The sequence below is a fragment of the Arachis duranensis genome, chromosome 3 (genome assembly GCF_000817695.3).
Source record: "Arachis duranensis cultivar V14167 chromosome 3, aradu.V14167.gnm2.J7QH, whole genome shotgun sequence".
NCBI classification, from domain to species: Eukaryota; Viridiplantae; Streptophyta; class Magnoliopsida; order Fabales; family Fabaceae; genus Arachis; species Arachis duranensis.
Window position 1 is genome coordinate 120,609,842 of NC_029774.3, and position 15,966 is coordinate 120,625,807.

The 15,966-nt window shown below is 37.5% G+C and overlaps 1 non-coding gene across 1 annotated transcript; it reads right to left on the reverse strand.

Annotated features, from left to right (window-relative positions):
* Positions 1-7,708: 7,708 nt before the first annotated feature.
* On the reverse strand, positions 7,709-15,031 carry LOC107480762 (E3 ubiquitin ligase PQT3-like). The gene is made up of 15 exons (XR_008007060.1): positions 14,670-15,031; positions 13,881-13,977; positions 13,593-13,668; positions 13,331-13,497; positions 12,919-12,995; positions 12,762-12,818; positions 12,492-12,648; positions 12,259-12,410; positions 11,900-12,064; positions 11,494-11,796; positions 11,355-11,396; positions 10,902-11,151; positions 10,699-10,821; positions 9,749-9,821; positions 7,709-8,351 (listed from the first exon to the last, which is right to left on the reverse strand). It is a non-coding gene; the product is annotated as an E3 ubiquitin ligase PQT3-like (transcript).
* Between the last annotated feature and the right edge of the window lie 935 nt (positions 15,032-15,966).

Here is a 15,966-nt window from a genome sequence, read left to right on the forward strand (position 1 = left end):
CCTGTTGGATGAAGTAAAAGAACTTGTAAATAAGAAACAGCAAGATTGATCCAAATCATGGATAGTATTAATTGATCGATACCAAAATATGGCAAACCATTCATAGTTTTAACACATTACAACCATAAGTAATTGAACAAGTAGCATGACATACTTGATTAGTAATCAAGAAAATGAACCATTGTTTAGAGTGAGCGCAGTCACTGTATCTTTTAACAAAAAACAAACACTTGACAAGCAAAATGTCCTAATGTCCTAATATGAAAGTTCACTTCTTTCGGGGGTGCTTAAATCCAGGAGTCGGCACAAACTTCAGAAAATTTGTGAATCGTGAAGCAGTGGCAGAACTCGCACCCTTTATTGGGTCCAGTGCTGTAGAAGGGGTTGTTGGAGGTGACCTTCTTCTAGTAGGCAGTTTGGCAGGTCTTGTGGCTGGTTCCCCGGTTACTTCAGTGAACTACACAAATTTCAAACCAAAAATAAATACCAAACATTGTCACTCACTAAACCTTTTTTGGAGTTTTTACTCCATGAATTACAAAGGCTTATTATAGAATTAAAATTGTACCTTTTGAGAGTCTTCTGGTTCAGAACAAATTGGCTGTGACAGATCAATTTCTGAAGCTTGACCAATAGGAGCAGAATTAATGGTAATATTAGCATTAGCCGTAGCTGTAGCAGTAGTAGTTGCAGTTGCAATGGCACTGGCAGATGCAGAGGCAGTTGCAATGTCAGTTGTGGTGGCCTGGGCAGTTGCAGTTGCTTGTGCACTAGCATTTTTAGGGTCTTTAGCAGCCTCTGCTGCCTTTGCAGCAGCCGCAGCATCAGCTGCAGCTTGAGCAGCATCAGCTGCTCTTTTCTTTTCACATCCTCTCTTGGTGTGACCTTTTTGCAAGCAGTACTTACATGTGAAAGGCCGAAGCTGTCTTTTCAAGGCTGTTACTGGCTTAGATTTCTTGCTAGAACTTGTGCCTTCATCGGAGTCCTTCCTCCTCTTTGTTTGAAGATTCCCTGGCTTCCTCTTGATTGGTGGTGCCAATGGCTTGTTAAACTGACTTTGTTCCCAGAAGGCTTGGCCAGGTATAGGATTGATGTGGTACTTGTATGTTTCCTTGTAAGACTCCATGGTTATCAACTTATGGCAGAAATCATCTGGGTGCTTGTTGACTCTGGCCAGTGCTGCACAAGCATGAACGCATGGAATCCCTACAAGTCCAGTTTACTTCCAGCTTAAGTTAAATCAAAAAATTATTTATAACACTAGTGTAAAATTAAATGAGCAAACGTGGGTGGGAGAAAATAACCTGTTAACATCCAGAACTGGCAAGTACATAATCTTTTCCCCAAGTCTACCACATGGTTTGTTGGACGCCCATGGACCTCAAACTTCTCATATCCAGTATCTCCAGACCATATAGCATGCCAATGTCTGGACTCTTTCCTCACCTTTTCTAACCTACTTTTGATTACAGGTGGTAACAGCCCCAGGTGATTGTCCAACTTAACCTTGAGTCCTCATGACAAACATTCTCACCTCTTCTAGAAGAGTAAGTATAGGCTTGCCCCTTGCTTCTTTGATCTTTGAATTGAAAACCTCACAGGCGTTGTTGCAAATCGAGTCCAATTTCGGGTTGTGCCTGAACTGTGACCTCGTCCATGCCTCCCTTGGCCACTTGTCAAGATACTTCCATGAGTCCTCGTTCAGCCACTTTATCCTATCCATGTATTCCTAAAATTCAACAGTTAATAGTTGGGAAAGAAGTTCATGTAAGCTAACTCCAGTTTCAAAAAAAGTGGCTTTATGTACCTTAAACTCTTGAAATGTTGTAGCTCTAGCACATTCCCATAACAGTCCCCTAAGCTCCAGGTCCTTCCACTGCTTATTGAAATTTCGCCACAAGTGCCAGACACAGAATCGGTGTCCCACATTAGGCATCACGGCTTTCATAGCAGGCAGTAATCCCTGAAGATATCAAGCATTATGTTACCATAATAGTACCTAACTTTGCATAACGATAACCATAATAGTCCCTAACTTTGCAAATCCTTCACCATAATAGTCCCTAACTTTGAAAATCAATCACCATAATAGTACCTAACAGCACACCATAGAGGTATAGTATGTAATCAAACAATTAGATCAGAGCAGTATTGACAGTATAGCAGCAGACCCTAACAGCACACCACAGAGGTATAGTATACTGCACTTTATGCACTAAACAATTATATCAAACAATTATACCAAACAATAGTATAAAACAAAGGTATCATCACAATTATATCAAATAATAGTATACCACAAAGGTATCTTCACAATTGTATCAAACAATTATATATTAGGTATCATCACAATATGGCAGTATACTGCACTATATGCACTACATCAAGCTAACACAGTTTACACATTTAAACTTATGTGAGAGTAAGGATTAAGAAATTACCTTTTGCATATCAGAGATGAAATTCCACCCATGGGTCTTGTAGTCTCCAAGATCCTCATGTAGCAACTCTAGAAACCACTTCCAATTCTCAAAGTTCTCCACTTCCAGAACTGCCCAGGCAATAACATAGACATGATGATTAGCATCTTGTCCAACAGCCGATAGAATTTGTCCCCCGAAAACAATTTTTAGAAAAGCCTCATCAAGTCCAATTAACGAACGACAGCCAGCCTTGAAACCTGACTTGCAGCCACTCAAGCAGACATACATCCTCTCAAATATGACCTCACCACTAGGCTGTGGCTTTGTGCAAATCTGAACAGTTGATCCCGGGTTTGTTTTCAATAGTGTTTCACCATAGTCCCTAAGCATAGCATATTGCTCCTTGGCATCCCCATAGACTATATTTCTAGCATCACACAGTGCCCGTGATATAGAGTTCCTATTAAGCGACAAGTCATATTTCGTCTTGAAATATGTTGTAGCCTCACAGTTCCTAAAATTGGGATATTTCCTTAGTTTTTTTACCAACTTACCTGCAACCCAATTTCTATTTGCTGCCCTGTTCTTATCCTCTCGTGGACAAGTATGGTCATTGAAGAAAGTCTTAACTTGCCAGCAACTGTCTTCGTGGTCCCTTGATGCGTAGACAACCCACTTGCAATCCTTCACCTTACATACTGCCCTCACCCTTTTACCATCGTTCTTCCTAAACCTCATCCGTCTCCCTTCTTGTATAGTGAACTCCCTTACTGCCTCCTTGAACTCCCACTTAGTATTGAACTTCATCCCGACTTCTAAATGTAGTTCCCCGAACCTAGCACCCTGTCTAAACACCAGAAATACCTCCTCTGAACTTTCTTCTCCAACCAGCTCATCCTCTGAATTAGGTGGTGTTTTCATCTCCAAAGAGTGCCACGAATTGCCACCATCCGATTCTGACCCCGGATCAAAAGCGTCATGGTTATCCCCCTTTAGACCTCCCCCCACAAATCCGATGTCCACATCTTCATCAGAAACGTCTTCCACAAATCCATCATCATCAACACAGACCTTGGCCTTCCCTTTTTCCTTTCCACTCTCAGCCTGGACCTTCTTCCTTGCATTGGGTTTCTTGACTTTCTTCTTCTGTGAAGGAACAGTATATCCAATGCCCGATTCATCTGAGCTATCATCCGGCTCTTGTGGCTTATAGGCCTCGTCCTCAACACTCTCGTAGACGTAGCTATCATGAGAGTCTGAATCAGAGGATAAAAGAACATGATCACTAGCATTTTCCTTTGCTTTTGAAATATCTTTTCCTACAGACCTTAGACAATATCTCCTAGTCCTAGTTACATTGTTCTGTCTGGCCATGGGTTTGGGTTTGGAAACTGTCTTAGGCTTAGACTTTGACTTAGTCTTAGGCTGGGACTCCATGTTAGAATTCACATTGCTCATCTTCAGTAACGCCTCTTTAGCTTGGGGCTTGTATGTTACCATGCTTAAACTCCTAGGAAGGTCCTTCTCGGTGGTAGGTTTGACAGGGGGGTCTTTCACCATCCTGGCATTTGACTTGGCTTGCTCTCCAAGATCCCTCACCTGGTCATCAACATGCACAACAACATCCTCTCCTTGTACTATTTCAGGTTCTGAAATGCCATGTTCAATGTAAACATCCACTACCCCATTGTTCTTTCCACCATGAGAACACAGCTCTCTCAACTCATTATCAGAGTCTAAACGCCTCAAACCTACTTCCAGGCTCATCCCAGGGACCTGCCACCAAACCTCCTTCATGGTCTCATAGCCTAGCTCTTTGAAGTAATTTCTCAGGTAAAATACATCTAACCTGTCCACATCCAGATCACCTAAACAATGCTTATTGTCAGGTGTGTATGTCCATCTCCCATCCTTACCCCTCTCAAAATTTCTCCCATGATGAAACATTATGTCTAACAATTCGGCGTTCATCTGCAACATAACAGAGGAAATGCTTAAAATTTACCACTCATGCAACACAAAAACAACAAATAACTTAGATATTACACACCACCAGAGATTACCCCTGTTCTTTTCACAAGAAACAGAGCATGCATTACTGGTTTGAAGAAGGAAAACACTAAAACCCTAACAAGCAGTGGATTCTAACACAAACTACATGCATCTTGTTCAAGTAACTTTAACAATCGGCCATATCAGGAATAAAACATGATCCAAAAAATTAAAAAAAAATAATATAAAATTTGTACCTTGAAGCTAGCTTAAACGGTTCTTCAGTCGTTGCTTCAATGGTGAACCACGAACCTTCCCCCAAGTTCAGTACAGCAATGTTAAGAAGCCAGGCAGCAGTGCCCTTGCCCGTCGCTACTGATTATGGAGGAGGAGACCAAGCGTTGAGAGAGGTGGGAAAATATGGAGGAGAAGACGTAACGAATGCCAAACCCACATCCAAGTTACTACTACACTCACTGTGATCAAAACGGCGACGTGTAGGCTTTCAATCGTTTTTCCCCATGAAACGACGTCGTTCCGAATGTCCAACGTGGCAGTGGCTCTGCCACATAAGCAACGCCGTCGCTGACTCACGCCGAAAATTCTCCGAAGGACCATTATGGTGACGAAATCGCAATCTGGGGGACATAAACAGTGCAATTGGAATTTCAGGGACTAAATTGGTGCACGGGTTGAATCTGGGGGACCACTATGGAGATTTAGTCGAAGAAATTGATTATTGCAACTTTGCCTTGGAAGTTGAAAGAGTTTGAAAAAATTTGCACAAAAGACAAAAATCAAAGTCACAGTGAAAGCATACACATATTCATGTTGAGAGAATAAGAAATGACCACATGTACATAGTTTTCTTGTCCAAAGCAGTGCTTGATTGAAAAATAAAGTGCATTGCTAAAAACATCGAAGAACAAGTGGCTATGTCTATGGTCATTGATGTTAAAGACACATGAATAAGCATTTGATCAATTCACATAAAAAACAATGTATATACTGCTGCCAATGACACCAAACAAATTTCAAAATTTCAAGTTTAATTCTAGTTTGGTGTTGGAACAAAAAGCAATGGGCAGTTAGCACATAAAGTAGTAACTAGCATGTTATGTACTTGCAAACGCATCAAACAGACATATAGCATTACTAATAAATCTATTTTACAGGTTGGTCGGGTTTGATTTTTAGAACCATGATTTAGATAATTTAATTATTTTTAAATTAAATTAGTTATTCAAAACATATCTTTTTGAAAATGGTTAACTTTGAGTTTGTTTGAAAAGTATTTGAGTGTAAAAAAAGAATTTTATTTTTTTTTGTAAAAAAAAGAATTAATTTTTATTTAAAATTTAATTCCATAATTTAGAATGACTTTAATATACTAATAGAATATAATTTAATTCTTTAGTTTGAAATAACTTTTACATGAGTTAAATTTTTTTTATAATTTTGTCATTAACAAAATGATTTTATTAAATATCTACTTATTTAAATAAAAATATTTTTAACATTTAACATGTTAAGTTAAATTGGTGTGAGAATTAATTTTAAAATTAGATATTTTTTGTCTGATTTGAAAATAAAAAAATTAAAATTAAAATTCTTAAAAAATTTAAATTATTTTTTTATTTATTTTAAAATAAAAAAATTGAGAAAAAATTTTACATGACTCCTGACAATAACATCAAAAGACAACGAGGCCCTAGAGAAAAAAAATTTCTTTCCGGCCTATGTCTTTTAATTCCGTTAGACAAGTTAGCCCCTCTGTTAATAATTTTTCTCTAGAGCCAACTAACCATGAATATGTAACACGTTAAGTTAATGATGTGTCAGTTAAATGTCAATTTGGATGGACAGATTAATGGACCATCCAACCCGACCCCTAACAATTGTACTAAAAAGAGAAGATTCAATCCTGATAACATAAAAGCCCTCTTTCACTCTTTGGAATTACAGAAAATTCTAATTTTCTCCCTCCAAAAATTCGTTGACGATGCTTCACTTGGAGGAAGAAGTTGGTTCCGATGGAGCAATTGACGGCACCGTGATGGAAGAACTGACTGTTGAGGTAAGCTTCATTACTCACTCTGTAACACCTAGTTTAACTAGAAGCCTTGGAAAAAAAGTTGAACAAAACAAGATCGAAAGCGCGTCACACTCAAAAAGCGATTAGATAGAAGGCTTATACAGAAAACTAAAGAGACAAGTATATAAACAGAATTTCAAAAGATAAATACACAAGCAAGCTCTAAACTCGACTTGCGAAGTAAAGGTTGGGTAGAATATATATATAACCCCGAAAATAAACCAACAAATAAATATAAATTTTGTTTCTCCAAGTCAACCTCTAAAAGGGACAAAACATAATATATACAAGATGGAGAATCTATACACATATATAAACATAAACCAAATACAAACACCAAGTCCCATGATAGTTCTTCGCTTTCAAGAGTCTCCAGAATGCTCTATGCAGTGTCTCGCTTCTTGCGTCTGAAAATAACAATATATGTATGGAATGAGAATCGGGAGTTCTCAATATGATAAAAGTATCCGTATAGATAATATATAAGGTCTCGGAAAAATCAGAGGTATTCCTAAAACTCCGACACTCAGAATTAAACTTAAGGAAAATAAACTAAACCAGAAAGTAAATAACTGTCTAATGTTTTCAAGTCCTGAATCAATTTCTAACTTAACCCTTAACTTTCTGCTTCCTCCAACCCTCCAAAACACCGGTGCATAAACAAGTAATACAGACAAAGAAACACAAGTATGATACAGCAGGTAACAAATATAGTAGGTAAACATAATAATCACATAGACAAATCTAATTAGTGCACAATCAAACAAAACACACATATGCATATGATGTATACCTACCCTATAACTGATGAGTTTCATCTGTCAGTTATAAAGGCAAACCCGACCTATCTGGTAGCTAGCCCAGGACAGAACACTAAACACGAAGCAAATTAAACAACGCCTCAACCCTTAGATCTTACTCGCATACCCGGAACAAAGAAACCACCTTACCCCTGCCTCTTACCCAAGTAGTGTTACAATTCTCAACCCAAAACAAGCAACAACAGAATATATATTTTTTTTTATCATAACTATTTATAGGATATATATTTTTCGATCCAACTATTGGATCACACTAACAAATAATAAAGATAATCTATTACATATTTTACCAAAATCAAACATTAACAAACATGTAATAAGTATATTTTGAACAAACATATTACATTATTTTTAAGTGCATAAAAGATATAACAAATGATTTTAGATTGACAAAAAATATTTTTAAGATGATCTATAATATATAAGTTTCTAATCCAATGGTTGATTTTTTCAAAAATTACACGAATAAAAAGTTGAACAGTGAATATTTACTTAGATCGACACTGGTGTCAATTGATATTATATACATATATATAAAATAAAATGAATCGCCATCGAAGCAGCTGAGATGCGGCCTGGAGATGTGCTGAAGATGTGGCAGGGGACCAGCTGAAGCAGCTTCAGTTGTGGGAAAGGCAGATATCTTCCTCTTCTTGGTCATTTCTTCCTCAGCGGGGAAGCTGCTTATGCGGGAGAGAACACTGGCCTTCTGCTTGCGGTCTGCAGCTGCAGATGATGGTGCAGTTGAGGAGGTTTTGGTGGTTCAGATGACATCCGGGAAGAGGATTCTGACCGGTGGTGGCGATGGTGGTGATGGCCTCTTTCTCGATCATGATCATGATCACGTTCACATTTCCATCCCCATTCCCGTTCCCAATCCACATGGTAGTCAGCTTTTCTCTTGATAGGACTTGGCGGCTCCACCTCACATGGAGACCGATCAGGTGCCCCACGTTCCCCACGGTGACGATGGGATTGGGGATGGTGGTACTCACTACTTGGAGGTGCTGGAAGTGATTTCTGCATTAAAAAAAAACAAAAATTAGTTTGAAACATGTTCGGTTTTAGTTTTTTTAATTATTATTATTATTTTTTGACATTCCTCTTGACACCACAATATTCCATTATAATTTTCAATGACAATAATATTACAAATAATAATATGTAAGCAACATAGCCACACCAATCACGTTTTCTTTCTATATATTAAGGACCACTAACACAGGACAGAAATATGGTCACCCAAATAAATTCAATTAAGGAAGATAGCTTAAGAGTGACTTGGAGGACAGCATTAAAAGCTCCCTTTCATATTCATTTTCCAAAAGCCACTTCATGCGCATAAGGTTTAAACATTTTAAAAGCACTATTGTGCATTCTAGTCATTCAAAAATCGATCTTTGCCAGCATTGCTACACATTTTGTACATTTCAAGCAGCTAACTCATGATAGGTTAGAATTATTCATTCCAACAGCTTATATTAACTAACTCCATCTTGGAACTTAAAGGAATCAAGCAAGTGAAACATGAGTAACACACTAGTTTCAACGCACATGATATTCTTTTTCGCTCAAAACACATCATTTTAGAACACATAGTTTGAGCAGTTTGTGTTTGTTTTTGTTGGCGCACAAGGTGGCACACTCATCCTTGTTACCCTTGTTACAACTTCTAGACCCTGCATAATATAGACTAGAAGTTTACCTCTCAAAAGGCAGATCTATGACATGACAAGAATGGCAAAAAAAACATTTAACTGCCACAAAACAGCCTAACAATATACTGACCCAAGTTTGTTTGTTTTATGTTCGAAAAATAAATAATGCAGTACAGACCATGTATTAGTTATTAAAACCATATAGACAAAAATTAAATTTTAATCACTATACCCTGCCCCCATTAGTGGACAACAATTATGAACAGAACCCTTACAACCAGGATAAAAGGCATAAATCTAAAGGTATCATGGGTCAAAGAATATCGAAAAACAATAGTCCATAGATGATCGCTAAAGAGACTCTGAACCCAGAGAGAGCATATAAATTTAATCACATTACTGTTACCATCCAAGTGCAGCAATGCAACTCTAATCTAGTTATACCAATTCCCTTTTAATCAACTTTAAACCAACCGGTGGCTGTTGATTAGAGATATATGGTTCTGAGTGGGCACTTCTCCCTCAACCATTTATGACTAACAAGAATAGTACTCTGTAAAACAAGCAAGACTAACTGCTAAAGACTACTATCATCATTTAAGAAGCCAAAACACTGAATGGCATCATCTAAAGCAATTACTGTTCAAGCTCAAGGTTCAAGTTTCTAACAAAATTTAGTGGGAAAAATCTAGAAAGGTAAATGATGCATACATGTCAACAGATAAATAAAGGCAAAATAAGAGAACAAAAAGCACATACAGTTTTTTATTTCATAGGAACATCCCCAATACTGCTCGCTTCCCTACCAAAATCTCGATCTTTGGAGAAATCCCTATTTCATTAAAGAAACAAACTCATTAACAATGATAAACAAAACAGAAATACCTCGAAAATAACCCACATAAAATTACAAGCAACAAGAACCACAATAACATTGGAAAATTTGGCAACAAAAAATTCATTAGACGTCGTCAATAAAGAATAGATTATCTTGTAAACCAAAGCTTTTGCTAAGATTAACATGCGACCCTTGTCCATTGTTAACCCAGGAAAACGGATAGCTGTACCCGCTACAAATCATAACTATTAGAAAGTAAAATTATGTTAAATCGTAAACAAAACAGAGTCAAAATACAGAAGAAATATGCAAAAGATCACATAGACGACCAATCATGTCTAAAACAGTTATTAACTCGGTGGTAACAGATATTTCACTGTAAAGTTTAAATTCCATATATATTTATGGGATGACATAGGTGTCAGTTTAAATAAAGTTACAGTGATCATAACTATTTGTCTCTTCATTGCATAATCTAATTCATTTTTTGGAATATATCTAATGGCATAAATCCCTTATCTAGAACTTCCGCCCTGTTTAGAAATTTCATTGCTTAGGTTTTTTCCCCTTCATTTTGAGAGTTCCAACCATTATTGAATTCATCATAGAAGATTTTTTCTCTTGTTAAAGAGTCTATTCTTTTTCCATCATTTTTAGAGAAGTCGACAAATTGGGTGGCGCTCATAACTATTTATAGGATATATATTTTTCGATCCAATAATATATAAGTTTCTAATCCAATGGTTGAGTTTTTAAAAAATTACACGAATAAAAAGTTGAACAGTGAATATTTACTTAGATCGACACTGGTGTCAATTGATTATATATATATAATCAAATGGATCGCCATCCAGGAGTAATTCTGTTTTACCTATCAATCCGTTTCTCATTTTCACGCTTTCTCCAACGATCAGCTTTCCGAGCTTCAAACTCCTCTCTACTCATAACTGGAGGTGGAACATTCATCCCCATGCCATACTCAGCAGCAAGATCCCTAAACAATAATTTAGCTTTCTAAAATAGTAATTATCTAAATATGCAAGGCAAATTTTGATAATCAAAAGAGGTACATACCTATGAGGTGGAACAACAGGCATCATGTAACCCTGCATGCCAAATGGATCATGAGGCAGACCACCTGCAAATGGCATGTCCAAGGGGCCCAGGCCATAACCCATCATTTGCATCGGGCCACCATATGGTCCCATAAATCCTTCCATACAAGGTTGCATGCCATTCCAGTATGAATTGTAACCAGGTGCTGGGCCCATTGGCATCATGTAGCTCTCAGCCCCAAGGTCGTGTGGGGTTTTCCACTGAAAATCTGCAAGAGATAAAAATAATTTGACATTGTTACAATTAACATAAATAGAGGTAAAAAAAAAAAAGGACCTCTGTATTGTACTCCTCCTCCGAATGTTCAAGCAGCAATCCGGTTTGCAAAGTTTAATATAAAGGAAAAGTTACAGATACATGTCCAGATTTGAACATAAATATATAGATTCGAATGCAGGAGAGTAGATTTACCATTTGCAGGCAAATGGACTTTCTTCCTTTTTTTCTTCTTTCCTGCAAAGTTGAAAGTTGAAACTACAAATGAGATTGTCATCAAAGAAAATAAATTATTACATGTCTTACACACGATGTCATAAGCAATCTACATTACCTGCCTCGGCAGGAACCATTTTTTGCTGGACTTCCTCCTCAACCAACTGAGCACTCCCTTGTGAGGCTGGTTCCTTTACACTCATCGACTCATGTGTAGCTTCACTTACATCAGGCATTCTGGGCTTCACTTGCTCTGATGTTTGCAATGGAGCTGGAGCAGAAACTGTTTTTTTATCATCAACAGTTTCCAGTACATTTGTCATTCCTTCATGAACATGTGAAACCTTTGGTTCTCCCTTAGATGCAGCCGATGAGGTTGGAGATGGAAGCTTCAGTTGTGGACAACGAGCAGACTCCATATCTGGAAAGGAGGAGAAAACAATTGCAATTTGCATGTTAGTTTCAATAAATTTTTAACCAAATAAAGTCCACGTGAGAGTCACATGATAAATAGTTTCAATAACCTTGAACTTGAAAGGTGCTCCCAGCGTTTTCAGCACTGCTATTGCCTGACTCCAATATACGATTAATAGTATCTCTTAGGGTCTTATTTGGTAAAAGATCATCTGCAAGAATATTTGTTGCACCACATATGCACATGGACTTGGAGATAATATAGTCCCTAATACCTGAAAAGAATTTTCAGAATTATATTTACAAAACTTCATCTGAGATGTTTGTACATCGGGAAGAAATGCTGAGGAGAGATTATATCATCTAAAGCATTCTTTACTTGCTTAATGAAGAATTATAAGCTTAAAAACGTAAGTATTTACTCAAATTCTAAGAACCAGGACTTCTTCAGGAAGACAAAGAAACCTACATTTGTCACAAAAGCTTTTAAAACAGCACTTGCTTGTCAGCACAGCATCTTTCATCACATCATTGCACAAGGGGCAGTGGAGCTCAGGTGGTAGATCCCCAACAGAACGTGTGGTGGAAGGTAAACCTTCTATTTCTTTCTCAAAAGCAGCCCTGTTTAGCAGGATTAGGTGGGAAATACAATATTAGTCCTACATATGACAGAATGGAGACGAAGAACCAACACGTACTCACTCATTTGGCTTCAATACAGCTACTGAACCATTTGGTAGAGCATAGGAACCTTGTGAGTTCACCATCAGCATGGATCTCGGAATACCAGTAGGTTGTTTAACTCTCTTGATGTCATAACTTGGATCACCGTTTGTAGGGCAGTGCTGAATAAAATGGCCTACAAAAAAAGTTTAATAAGTAAGCTAAGCATAACCGACAATGCCATCCAGCAATTTAAGCAGATTTAAAGCCCCTTTTTCTGCCTGATAATAATAAGAGTCTAGGAAATACCAGGAACCTTGCACCTGTGACATACATAGCCTTGGGGAGGTGTTTTCCACTCCATCCCTGCTCAGTAAGTGAATAAGCATTAGAACAGTAATATCAAAATCTGTATTCAAAGCAGGCAGTGACTCAAACTTGTATAGAATAGGAAAAGGAGACTCACCAAAACCACGACCACCCCCCATCCGTCCACCCATACCTCTTCCAAAACCTCTACCAGCACCAAAGTCCGATCCTTGACTGCATGCCAAAAGGAAACTTTAGATATCGCGAAGTCTAGAGTGACAATGATTTCACCAAAACAAAGCACATTTGGTATGTGAAATGAAATTTTCTGCAGAAATCCTTATGCAGGAATGATGGTAAATAAGAAACAACTGCTCCTCTAGTACAGGTGCTGATTCCAGAATGAGCAATCCCTTCCACCAGAGATTATTGACCATATTATTGCAGGTGAAAAAGAATACAAAGTTACTTATTAGTAATTCATATTCATATTTACAGTCATCATCCCTTTTTATGCTGATTCCAAGAATAAAGAAAGACAACTGAAGGTAAGTGGATAGTTTACTCACCGTTGCCAATCCAAGGCAGGAGTATCAATCAAAGCCTTTATCTTACTTTCTTCATCAGCTTTGTTGGTTGGAGGAGCTTCAGGAATTAAGTTGCTTGATTGAATGGGTGGTACATCAGGAATCTCATACAAATCATTTCCAAATTCATCCCAATCTGAATCTTCTGGCTGTCATGTTATGAGAAGGTAAATAAAATAGGAATGAAGCGGAATTGTTTATTCAAATAAAACACATGGAAAGCAAAAAGGGACTTATATTTTACAGCAGATGCATCTTCAGCTGGTAAGCTGCTGTTTTCAGGTTCGGCTTCCATAGCCGTAAAGTCCACCTTTTTTTGCCTGCAAAAGCCAAGGAAAGTAGCAACTCAACGCAGAATTTTGCTCACAAATCAAAAGGGTAGTTTCTTGGGAAAACTGTGTGACTACAACGTGAAGTATCAAGATGAGAATAGCAAGCCCATGACTACCCATTTCAAGAACCAACATGCATGATGCATGACAATAGTCCAAAAACCAACAACAGTAATAAGATTAAAGGTTAGAGATAATACTCTAGTTCAGTAACAATTGGTAAACGTGGCCGACCAGGAACCCGACGAATTAACAATGAGGTATTTTTAGGAATCAGCATTGCTTCATCAAGATATTCTGAAATTCCAAAGAGACAGAGCAGCTATAAAACACTGAATATGCCATTCATCAAGGCAATTATATATATTAACTACCATGCTGCAAATCCTGCAAGGTTTGGGCACTTGTAATTCCTACAACTAGCTTACAACCTCACTGGAACTCAAATTCTCAACACCCTGGCCTACATTCTAAGCATTTTAACTTTGAGGATTTCCTATTCTCTCGTTGTCTTTCCTTTGATTTTTGCAGAGGTGGAGGCCAATGTTAGTCAAATAAAAAACACTACAAAAAGCAAGAATTTCATCATAAAGTGATTCTCATGTACTGACAGTGTAATCTTATATATTTATTAACCAATAGAATTCACGAGAATTACCTATTTAACTGTCAATCACAACACAACAATTCCCTGATTTTTGTTGGACATCAGTGTAAAACAACACTGTCAGTGCATGAAAATAAAACATCAAACCCAACTTCAACACCATGAACTCCTGAAAGCCAAGACTAGCAAAAATGTTTACTTTGAGAGGAACATGATAAACACTGAGAGTTTAACCACGAAAGCCCCTTCTCAAAGGCAAAGAGAATGCAATAATTCCATATTTTAATTTTACAATTAACCCCCCAAACTCATGGTATCGCCACCCAAACAGCTATCTGAATGAGAATAACAATAGTTTTAATTAAAAAGTCTCAGAACCAACCTTCATTGGTCTGGGCGTTGGTTACCACGAGAACAAAATCAGTACCCCTGCCTAAATGCTTGGATTCAAATATTTTTTCTTTCAATGTTCCAACAGAGATGAAAGGACCGTCCATGGGAATTGAATCATAATCTCTTGTACTCTTAAATTTATAATACACCGCCATCGTATATTTATTCTTTCTATTTGAAAAAAAAAAAGATTACGATCAATGATAACAAAAATAAACGATGAATTAAAAGGGCCTATGAAATTCCAAAACTAGAATGGCCCTTGATATTAAATAAATCAAAACAAAAACAGTACAATACTATATCCAAAGCTCTATTTCTTTTTTCTTCTTTTCTCTGTTTTTGTCCTCCACTCGCAAATTACTAGGGTTAAGATCGATCAAATCGAACCCACAAGGCAGAGGCTGAGGCTGAGGCTGAGGATGAGAGCACGAACACTACTAGAATTCTCTTCTGCCAGCAAAAATCAACGCGGAATCTTGAACTTCTTCACAAAATTCCGTTATGCATTCAGAATCTCAGCTAATTCAGATTCCGTTGCAGCTGCTCTCAATGAAAACCATCACAAATCAGAGTATTCCGAATACGACCAATCCAAGAGAAGAATCTCCGTCGAAGCCCTCTATGGAAACAGAAACCACCGTGGCACCGGCACAACGACAGTTAGGAGCTGAGCGATGCAATCGTCGAATCGATAGCAGGAAGAACAGCAACAATTTTCGACGGTCGCGCTTCGACAACCGACCCAACTCGGAGAAGAACGTGAAGGAGGCGAAACTGCGAACTCGGATTTGGACGAGCCTCTGCGATCGAAACTCTCGAATGAGAGAATCACGAACAACTCCGCGTGCGGTTGCAGAGCTGGAATCGGTGATCGATGGTGGAGGATTGAAGGAGAAGGGGAGAATGATTAATTAGGGTTAGGGTTAGAGTTGGGAAAAGTTTGGCTTTGGGGTGTGGAAAGAGAAGAGCATAATCAAGTGTAGAAAGAATGTAAGGAGATGAAAGAAAAGCAATTTTGGGGATTTCTGAGACAAAGGCCGAGATATCGCTTGGCTTGATTTTGAGGCTAATCTTTTCTATTATATAAAAATCAGATGTCTACACTTACATGCTCCGGAGAATGTTTTCTGATTTAATTATTTTAATTCATTTAATACAATTTATTACTATGACTTAATTATATTAGTTAATTGATTTGATTAGATATTTAAATATTAATATAATTTATTATAATATATTACTTAATTAATTTTATTATATTAATTATAATTTATTATATTAGT